This window comes from Artemia sp. Qi Xiang Cuo, chromosome 21 (genome assembly GCF_049724085.1).
Source record: "Artemia sp. Qi Xiang Cuo chromosome 21, ASM4972408v1, whole genome shotgun sequence".
NCBI classification, from domain to species: domain Eukaryota; kingdom Metazoa; phylum Arthropoda; class Branchiopoda; order Anostraca; family Artemiidae; genus Artemia; species Artemia sp. Qi Xiang Cuo.
Genome location: NC_142814.1, coordinates 15406943 through 15418646, shown reverse-complemented (window position 1 = coordinate 15418646; position 11704 = coordinate 15406943). Strand labels below are relative to the sequence as shown.

Below are 11704 nucleotides of genomic sequence, written 5' to 3'. Positions count from 1 at the left end.
ATGTCAAGACGAAACACTACATTAAATAGAGAAAATTAAATAAAGAAATTCATATAATAGAAAAAAGGCTTTATCATATAATTGTACATAAGTTTTCTTTTCTGTTTATTAACGTAATATTCAGATATAACTTGATTCTGTAAGTCTGAAAAAGAGATGGGATTCTCTGTGTTACGTCAGGTATCGTGCAGTTTAGGCCTTTATATGGCATCTCTAATTGGGGCGTATTTCTTTTTTCAATTTTTTTAGTAAATGGTGCAAAGAAAAAACATTAAGAAACACAACACCTTATAAAAAAAATTAAATAAATAAATTTGAGGAATATAAAAAATGTAAAGACAATAATAAGAGTCCTTTCTATTTATTAGTTATGGTTGTTCAAGTTTAAATTGATATAGTAAGGCAAAAATGAGCTGGGTTTTCGAGTGTTATGCCAGGTATGGTGCAACTTTGGTTTTTATGTATCATCTCTAATCGGTTTTTTTTCTCATCGTTTTTGTAAAGGGTGGAACACAAATAGAGAAAACTAAATAAGTAAATTTGAATAATAAAAAAAACACAAGGACATAATTCTAGATAATCATTCCATTTTTTGTATTTGTTGCAATTGCTTGATTTGGATTTGTAGCAAATTAGCTTGATTTGGTAAGTCCGAAAATTGCTTGATTTGTATTTGTTGCAATTTAGCTTGATTTGGTAAGTCCGAAAATGAGGTGCCTTTTTCAGTGTAATGTCTTAGTAAGGCGTGACTTGGGCGTTTTTTTTTTAACATCTATAAAAATGAAATTAGAATTTGTTTTATACAACTATAAAAATAAAAATGTTTGCCTTAACTTGATGCAGTAAAACTTACATCGTTCTTAGACTATAATTTTCAGTTTACTTTGCTTTTCTTAGTTTCGTAATTTTGTGGATGTGTTTGGTTGCCGATGTTTTGTTACTTTAGTAACTAATGAGGTGCGTATCTCAGTGCATGTAATTTGATGGCTCATTCATACACACAAATTGAAAAGAAGCCAAAAATCGCAAGTCTGCTTCAACTAGATGTGACGTTGTCAAACTGGCATTAGTTTTGGACTCAGAAATTTAGTCTATGGCAAAATTATTGCTGTTGAAATATAAAGGCTGTATTAGGCGTGTAAGGCTATATAAGGTGTAACCTGTCCTCAAAGAAACAAGGCTAAAAACAATGTTATCTAGTGTTTGTAGAAATTTAGTTTTAGGAGAAGTTTGTAGTTTTGGTAGAAATTTAAGTGTTGTGCCAAATAAAAGAAAGATTAAAAGAACTCTACTGAGCATGCTGAGAGAATTCTACGAAGCGTGTTCATGACGCCCTCGACAAAGTTGATATTCTCGTTACAATCTTTATAGACATTAAAAAGGCATTCGATACCACCTCTCATAAAATATTGCAAACTAAACTTGATAACTGTGGTATAAGAGTTAACGATTTGGTAATGTCATACCTAAAAAACCGAAGTCAGTATGTGCACGGTGGCGATACTTCTTATTCATCAATATCTCAGTCAGTTGGAGTTGCACAAGGCTCTATTTTGGGTCCACTGCTTATTCTTATTTGTGTAAATGGTATCAGCAACAACGTCAAGGATATTGGCCTTCACATATTAGTCACCGATGACACGCCATGCATTATCAGGAGCCACGAATCTAGGTCTTTGATTCCCTGATTGGAATCAGCACTGAAGAGACTTATCTTATGGTTTTGCAGAAATAAATTGTCTATTAATTGTTCTAAGACAAAATCCATTGTCTACTCTCGTGCTGGGAGAACAGTACCGGGAAATTATTGCGATTGACATTTGAGGTCTGTCCGTAGAAATTGAAAGAGTTGATAATATTAAATATCTTTAGATAATAATGCATTCAAGTTTATCATTTAGAATCCATACAATTTGTCTTCGAGTGAAACTGTCAAGAAATATTAGAATTATGAATCATGTGAAATTTATTCTGCCGTTTTTAGCCCTGAAATCTCTTTACCATTCTCTTGTATTTTCGTATATAAATTACTGTCCTATTATTTTTTCTAATACTTTTAAAATTCATATTCTTCCCCTTCAGAGGCAACAAAATAAAGCTCTGGGTATATTGAAAAATTGCCTACCTACTTGCCTAGCCGTATGCTTACCCTGGTAAATCTTCAGTGAAAAGTATGTATCAAATTTTGAATATCCTTCCACTGGATCCTTTTTTCCTTCTTTCCATTCTGTTCTTTATATGATAAAACATGTCAACGTCTTTACCCGTGGCAGTTCTGTAATTCGTCTGACTTTAATAAAATCTTAAAGGTCCTGTTTTTTACCACGGCATACCATTGTATATAATTGAAACAAATTTCGTAGTTTTACAGATTAAAATAAATCTCTGGTTAATAATAAAATTAGATTAAAGAATAATTTAATTAGTAACTATTAATGTAATCTAAATTCTTGGGTGGCGGCTCCTCATTTTATTTTATTTATTTTTTATTTGGTTATTTTGAATTTATTTGGAGTTTTGAATTTGTTACCATACGAACAGTTGAAGAGCCATCTTTTTATTCTGGTATTCGGAGATAGTGTTATTTATTTATTGTTGAGTCTATAACCCACACACGAGTTCCTTACAGTGGATGATTAATTAGATAGTTCTGTGAAAAAACTACGTCAAAACCAGCTAAATGCCAAAATATTGTTGCACGATAATTAGACTAGACAAAAACGTAATTTCGGTTTGAATCAAGGTATCAATATAATTCAATTCTTCAGTTTTTGAATCAATGCATCACCTGTTATAGAAACATAAGCTTAAAAATAAAGGCTATGGGCTAAAACTGATTTTCTGAGACAGTTCCTTAGCCAAAACGAAAATATGTTCCATTATCACTTGTTTGAGATTTCACCTGAAAAATTCGCGTTCGGTTCTGAATTTTCTGAGCAAGCGAAATATCGTCGAAAGTTCGAGTATCAGAAAAGGTCCATTCACGATGCGATTTTATTAACACCAAAATTGAGCTAACGCTAATTTGAGCCAGTCAGATTTTTTATAGTTTTCTAGTTGGCTGAAAAATCCTAATTGACTCAAATTAACGCTAGCTAAATCTAGGTATTAGTAAAATCTCATTGTGAATGGACCTATAATAAACTCTTGGGGTGAACTCCGAAGCAACCGAACATTTCATATTCCTCATTTCTAAATAAATTCCTTTCCTAATGCATTTCAAATATTAATTTCTAAAATATATTCTTGTTTATTACGTAGTTATAGCCTGTCTATATTTATATTTCCTATATAATATATTCATTTATATTATTTATTTTTATATATTAAAAAAGCCATGCCTATTTCTATACCTTTCTATTTCCAAACCAATTTCCATAGGTTTCCATGCCTGTTTATATTATATTTTATATTTATATTTCCTAGAGATTTGTATTCTATTTCAGCCAAATGCCGCTAAAGTTAACTTTATTTCTTAGCTTGTGCAATACGTTTTATTTGAAAGTTTTTACTCTTTTTCTTTACTTAGCTGATTGACCTTTATTTCTTTTAAGTAGGTTTGGGAAAACCTACTCTGGTTTATTTAGTATGGTTGAAATTGGCAGTCATTTATTTATTTATTTTATTGTCAGGGTATTGCAGAGAACGAATCTAGATATCTGGATGATCCTGTTCGAATAGGATAGTAGAAATGACCCTATTGATCGTGACAGGGCTCCTTATATGGGCATAGCCTCCCTAGGGAGAACACGTGGTTAATGGGGTCAATGACCTAAATTTCCAAAGGTGTTGTTGTTGTTGTTGTTGTAAGTGCACCCCTCACCCCTGCTGCCACCTACAACTTTTTTTAACACCAAATATGGGCATAGAGTCCCTAGGGAGAACACGTGGTTAATGGGGTCAATGACCTAAATTTCCAAGGTCGATGTTGTTGTTGTTGTTTTGGCCATGTGCATAGAGTCATTAGGGAGAACACGTGGTTAATTAAAGCGATTGGGAATTTGGAACACCTGTGCTGTCAGTCATTAATCAAATTGTTTCCGGGCAAAGTTTAATAATGTCTGACAGGTACTGTCAATCATTAATCAAATTGTTTCCAGGCGAAGTTTAATAATGTCTGAAAGGTGATGTCAATATTGATTGATATATCACGAAATGAGAATTAATTTGTTGTTTCTAAGGGGAATTATTGATTCACGAAAGTGGAAATAATTTGATGTTTCTAAGGGAAAGGTGGGGAAAATATATTGACTGTTTAATCGAAGAGAGAGAAGTCCCGAGAAATTGATTACATACTCGGTAGAACCATATCAGTCATTCATAACGGGGATCCATTTATGGGCATAGAATGACGTAATCAACTAGGACTAATAGATTTAAGAGAAATTGATGACATAACCGGTAGAACCTTATCAGAATGTCCTGACGGGAATTCATTTATAGGCATAGAATGACGTAATCGACTAAGACAATTGGATTACTGAGAATTTGATTACATAATCGGTAGAACCCTATCAGGAGCTCCTGACGGGAATCCATTTATGGGCATAGAATGACGTAATCAACTAGGGCAAATGGATTTCTGAGAAATTGATTACATAATCGGTAGAACCCTATCAGAAGGTCATGACGGGAATCCATTTATGGGCATAGAATGACGTAATCAACTAGGACAAATGGATTTCTGAGAAATTGATTACATAATGGGTAGAACCCTATCAGAAGGTCATGACGGGAATTCATTTATGGGCAAAGAATGACGTAATTGACTAAGACAATTGGATTTCAGAGAAATTGATTACATAATTGTTAGAACCCTATCAGGAGGTCTTGACGGGAATCCATTTATGGGCATAGAATGACGTAATCGACTAAGACAAGCAAGTTACTTTCTTAATGTTCCTCCTAAACCCATTTTCCAACTTGAAGCACATATGTTTTTCACCCACAACTATACTTTACAGCTTTTTGGATGCCTCAACACCAAGAAATACTTTTCAAAGACCATTGCAGAGCAAATTACTTTCTTAATGTCCCTCATAAACCCATTTTCCAACTTGTAGTACTTACCTTTTTCACCCGCAACTATACTTTACAGCTTTTGGGATACCTCATCACCAAGAAATACTTTTAGAAGACCATTTCAGAGCAAGATACTTTCTTAATGTCCCTCCTAAACCCATTTTGAAACTTGAAGTACTTATCTTTTTCACCCACAACTATATTTTACAGCTTTTTGGATATCTCAACACCAAGAAATACTTTTAAAAGACCATTTCAGAGCAAGTTACTTTCTTAATGTTCCTCCTAAACCCATTTTCCAACTTGAAGTACTTATCTTTTTCAACCACAACTATACTTTACAGCTTTTTGGATACCTCAACACCAAGAAATACCTTTCAAAGACCATTTCAGAGCAAGTTATTTTATTAATTTCCCTCCTAAACCCATTTTGCAACTTGAAGTACTTATCTTTTCACCCATAACTATACTTTACAGCTTTTTGGTTACCTCAACACCAAGAAATACTTTTCAAAGACCATTTCAGAGCAAGTTACTTTCTTAATGTCCTTCCTAAACCCATTTTGCAACTTGAAGTACTTATCTTTTTAACCCACAACTAAACTTTACAGCTTTTAAATACCTTTCAAAGACCATTCCAGAGCACGTTACTTTCTTAATGTCACTCCTACACCCATTTTGCAACTTGAAGTACTTATCTTTTTCATCCGCAACTGTACTTTACAACTTTTGGATACCTCAACACCAAGAAATACCTTTCAAAGACCATTTCAGAGTAAGTTACTTTCTTAATGTCACTCCTAAACCCATTTTCCAACTTGAAGTACTTATCTTTTCACCCACAACTATACTTTACAGCTTTTGGATACCTCAACACCAAGAAATACTTTTCAAAGACCATTTCAGAGCAGGTTACTTTCTTAATGTCCCTCCTAAATCCATTTTCCAACTTGAAGTACTTTTCTTTTTCACTCACAATTATACTTTCAGCTTTGTGGAGACCTTAACAACAACAAATTCCTTTTAAAAGGCATTTCAGAGCAAGTAACTTTCTTAATATCCCTCTTAAACCCATTTTCCAACTTGAAGTACTGATCTATTTTATCCACCCCTATACTTTACAGCTTTTTGGATACCTCAAGACCAAGAAATACTTTTTAAAAGACCATTTCAGAGCAAGTTACTTTCTTAATGTCCCTCCTAAACTCATTTTCCAACTTGAAGTACTTATCTTTTTCATCCACAACTATACTTTACAGCTTTTTGGATACCTCAACACCAAGAAATACATTTCAAAGACCATTTCAGAGCAAGTTACTTTCTTAATGTCCCTCCTAAACCCATTTTGCAAATTGAAGTACTTATCTTTTTCATCAACAGCTAACTTTAACAGCTTTTTTGTATACCTCATCACCAAGAAATACTTTTCAAAGATAATTTAGGAGCAAGTTAATTCCTTTATGTTCCTCCTAAAACCATCTTGCAACTTTAAGTACTTATCTTTTTCACTCACAACTAAACTTTACAGCTTTCTGGTTACCACATCATCACATTACATTTTAAATAGTACAGTGCATATCAAGCTACACTCACTAAGTCCCCCTAAAGTCCATTTTGCATCATGGAGGAATTATCTCGTTCACCTACATCTACTAATGAACGCATTCAGGTTGATATATAACACTTAAGTTCAATTCAAGAGACAGTCCCGTGCAATTTCCTTTCTTAGTGTCTCTCCTAAACCCATTTTCCAACTTTAAGTACTTATCTTTTTCACCTTGACTACACTTTACAGATTTTTGGATATATAAAAACCAAGAAATACCTTTCAAGAACCATCTCAGAGAAGTCTATTTTCTTAATGTCTATCCTAAACCCATTTTCCAACTTGAAGTACTTACCTTTTTCACTCACAACTATACTTTACAGCTTTTTTGGATACCTCAACACCAAGAACTACTTTTCAAAGACCATTTCAGAGCAAGTTACTTTCTTAATGATCATCCTAACACCTTCTCACAACATGATGTACATATATATTTAACCATCAAATAGAATTATCATCATTTTTGATACCTCAACACACAAGAAATAATTTTCAAAGACCACTTCAGAGCAAGTTTCCTTCATACTATCCATACTAAACCCATTTTCATTCTTGAAGTACATTTGTCTTTCACATTCAACTACACTTTACAGCTTTTTGGATACCTCAACGCTAAGAAACTATATTTAAACACCATATCAGATCATGTCAAATTCATTATGTCCCTTCTTAAACCGATTCCCAACTAGACGTACATACCTTTATCACCCAAAAATATACTTAAAGGAAAATAGGATACAAAATATCCAAGTTCTAAATTTATAAGTACATAAAAGTGCCCGTAACTTTAATTATGTCCCACATCACAACCGTAGCCTTCATGATGTCGTTCTATTTTTCACCCACAACTATACTTTACAGCTTTTTGGATACCTCAACACCAAGAAATACTTTTCAAAGACCATTTCAGAGCAAGTTACTTTCTTAATGTCCCTCCTACACCCATTTTCCAACTTGAAGTACTTATCTTTTTCACCTACAACTATACTTTACAGCTTTTGGGATACCTCAACACCAAGAAATACTTTTCAAAGACCATTTCAGAGCAAGTTACTTTCTTAATATCCCTCCTAAACCCCTTTTTCCAACTTGAAGTACTTTATCTTTTTCACCCAAAACTATATTTAATGCTTTTTGTGTATCAGTACACCACTAAACTCTATTTTTCGCCCGTTCAAGAGCAAGCTAATTACTTATTGACCCTCTTCAACCCATTTTGCAGATTGGAGTACTTATCTTTGTCACCCTCATATATACTTAACAACTTTTTGGATACCTCAAAACAAATAAATAAATTTAAAATACCATTACGGAGCAAGTTAAAATATTATTGTACCTACTCAACACATATTACAACTAGGATTACTTATATTATTCTACCTAAACTATACTTTACACCTTTTGGATACCTCAATACCAAGAAATACTTTTCAAAGACCATTTCAGAGCAAGTTACTTGCTTAATGTCCCTCCTAAACCCATTTTACAACTTGAAGTACTTATCTTTTTCACCCACAACTCAACGTTACTGCTCTGCGTTTTAATATTCACAACTATGAAATTTGCAATCTATCTGTCTGATTTTTCTACATTCTATCTACACCTTCTATTTTCATTTTTCCACCTTGGCTTCCTATTCTTTTTCACAGGCTCCCGTACTTTACAGATGTTTGGATACCGCAAACCCAAGTTCTACCTATTATAGGCCATTTCAAATAACACTCCAGATCTTGAATCCATTCTAAACCCTTTTTCCACGGGGACTTACTTATCATTTACTCCAAAACCTAGCCATTACAGCTTGTTGGTGAATTCCACACAACGAAATACTGTTCACAGACTCTTTTAGAGAACGTTACATTCTTAATGTCCCTCCTAAACCTCATTTTCCAACTTGAAGTACTTTATCTTTTCACCCAAAACTATACTTTACATCTTTCTGGATACCTAAACACCAAGAAATACTTTTCAATGACCATTTAAGAGCAAGTTACTTTCTTAATGTCCCTCCTAAACCTATTTTCCAACTTGAATTACTTATCTTTTTCCCCCACAACTATACTGTACAGCTTTTTGGATACATCAAAACCAAAAATTACTTTTCAAAGACCCTTTCAGAGCAAGTTAATTTCTTAATGTCCCTCCTAAACCCATTTTCCAACTTGAAGTACTTATCTTTTTCACCCACAACTATACTTTACAGCTTTTTTGATATCTCAACACCAAGAAATACTTAGGTTAGGCTAGATTGAATTAGGTTAGATTAGTCAGTTAGGTTATCCTACGTACAGCTTCACTTAGGTTAGGCTAGGTAAAGACTAGACAAAAAGTTAGGTGAATGGTTAGGTTAGATAGACTAGATTAAGTTAGGTTAGATAGGTTAGGCTAGGTTAGCCTACGTACGTGCGCGTACGTAGGCTAACCTAGTCTAACATAACTTAACCTAATCTTACTTAATCTAGTTTATCCTAACCTAACCATTCACCTAACTTTTTGCCTGTCTTTCACCTAACCTAACCTAAGTGAAGCGTACGTAGGATAACCTAACCTAATCTAACCTAATTTAATTTAGCCTAACCTAAATATTTCTTGGGGTTGAGGTACCCAGAAAGTTGTAAATTATAGGTGTTGGTAAAGAATAAAAGTGCTTCAAGGTAGAAAATGGATTTAGGAGGGACTTTAAGATAGTAAAGTGCTCAGAAATGGTATTTTAGAAGTATTTCTTGGTGGTGAAGGATCCACAAAGCTGTAAAGCATCGGTGAGGTGTAAAAAGATAAGTCCTGCAAATTGGACACCGAGGGTGGGAAGGAACTTTAGACAGTAACTTTCTCTGAAATGGTCTTTGAAAAGTATTTCTTATTGTTGAGGTATCCAAAAAGCTGTAAAGTATAGTTGTGGGTAAAAAAGATAAGAACTTCATGGTGTAAAATGGGTATTGATGGATTATAAAGGACGGAACTGGGTCTAAAATTTTCATTGAAGAGTATTTTTAGATAATGATGTATCCTAAAATTTCTAAAGTATAGTTGTGGGTGAAAAAGATAAGTACTTCAACTTGTAAAAGGGTTTTAGGAGGGACATTAAGGAAGTAAATTTTTCTTAAATGGTGTTTGAAAAGTATTTCTTGTTGTTGAGGTATACTAAAAGCACTAAAGTATAGTTGTGGGTGAAAAAGATAATTATTTCAAGATTTAAAATTTGTTTAGGAAGTAAATTAAGAAATGAACTTGCTCTTAAACTGTCTTTGAAAATTTTCTCTTTGCGTTTAATTATCATAAAGGCTGTAAAGTATAGTTGAGGGTGAAAAAGATAAGTACTTAAAGTTGCAAAATGTGTTTAGGTCGGAGATTAAGAAAGTAACTTGCTCTGAAATGGTCTTTGAAAAATATTTCTTGGTGTTGAGGTATCCAAAAAGCTGTAAAGTATAGTTCTGGGTGAAAAAGATAAGTACTTCAAGTTGGAAAATGGGTTGATGAGGGACATTAAGAAAGTATCTTGTTCTGAAATGGTCTTTCAAAAGTATTTCATTGGTGTTAGGGCATCCTACATGCTGTAAAGTATTGTTTTGGGAGAAAAAGATAAGTAATTCAAGTTAGAAAATAACCGTAGGAGTGCCATTCAGAATATAAAGTGTTCTGAATTGGTCCTTGAAAAGCATTTATTGGTGTTTAGGTATACTAAAAGCAGTAAAGTATTGTTGAGGTTGAAAAATATAAGTATTTCAATTTGTAAAATGGCTTTAGAAGGGAAATTAATAATGTAAAGTGCTCCTAACTTGTCTTAGCAAAGTAGTACGTGTATGTGTTGTATATTAATAGATGTAAAGTAGTCATTTGGGAGAAAATCATAAGAACTTAAACTGTGAACAAGGGTTTATTAGGGATATTAAGAGTTTAACTTGATCAGAAATAATATTTGAAAACTATTTATTGGTGTTGAGCTATCCTAAAGGCTTTACAGTGTACTTGCGGGTAAAAAAGAAAAGTACTTAAACTTGGAAAATGGGGTTAGGATGGACATAAAGAATGTATCGTGATAATTAATTGTATATTTAAAGTATTACTGTTAGTGTATGTATGAGTAATGCGTTAATGTAATTTCTGTGAATGAAAAAGTAAAGTACATTTAGATGGAAAATGGGCTTAGAAGGAATATAAAGACTGTTCCTATCACTGAAATGGTCTTTGAAATGTATTTCTTGGTGTGGATATATCAGAACATATCTCAAGAAGAGTATATTGAGAAAAAGAACACTACTACAAGAGGGAAAATGGGTTTAGGAAGGGCAGTAAGAAAGTATCGTTCTCTGAAATGTTCTTTGAAAAGTTTTTACTGTTATTGAGGTATCCTAAAAGCTGTAAAGTATAGTTGAGGGTGAAAAATATAAGTATTTAAAGTTGTGACATTAGTTTAGAAGGGACATTAAGAAAGTAACTTGCTCTGAAACGGTCTTTGAAAAGTATTTCTTGGTGTTGAGGTATCCAAAAAGCTGTAAAGTGTTGTTGTGGGTGAAAAAGATAAGTACTTCAATATAGAAAATGGGCTTAGGAGGGAAATTAAGAAATTATCTTGCTCTGATATTTTCTTTGAAAAGTATTTCTTGATGTTGAGACATACTAATAGCTGTCTAGTATAGTCGAGGTTAAAAAAAATAAGTGCTTCAAGTTGGATATAGTGTTTAGGACTGACAGTAAGTATGTAAATTGCTCTGATATTGACCTTGAATAGTTTTTTTTGGTGTTGTGGCATCCTAAAAGCTGTACAGTATAGTTGAGGGTGAAAAAAATAAGTATTTTATGTTGGAAAATTGGTTTATGAGTTTCATTAATTATTGTTCGTTCACTGTTTTTTTCATTTTATATTTGTTATGTTTTCTTTGTTATCCTTTATTCAGTAAAGGTAAGTTGTGGGTTTATGTGATATGTATTCCATGTTGAAAAAAGGGCTTTGGATGGACGTAGAATAAGTTGCTTGCACTGAAATGGACTTTGATAAGTGAATATTGGTTTTGAGGTATTCTAAAAGCTGTAAAGTATAGTTGTGGGTGAAAAAGATAAGTACTTCAACTTATGGGT

The 11704-nt window shown here is 33.1% G+C and overlaps 1 protein-coding gene across 6 annotated transcripts in view; it reads right to left on the bottom strand.

The window, feature by feature from the left end:
• The window catches only part of LOC148939273 (uncharacterized), a 280313-nt gene that overhangs the window by 251848 nt on the left and 16761 nt on the right, over nt 1-11704 (bottom strand). The window lies entirely within an intron of this gene.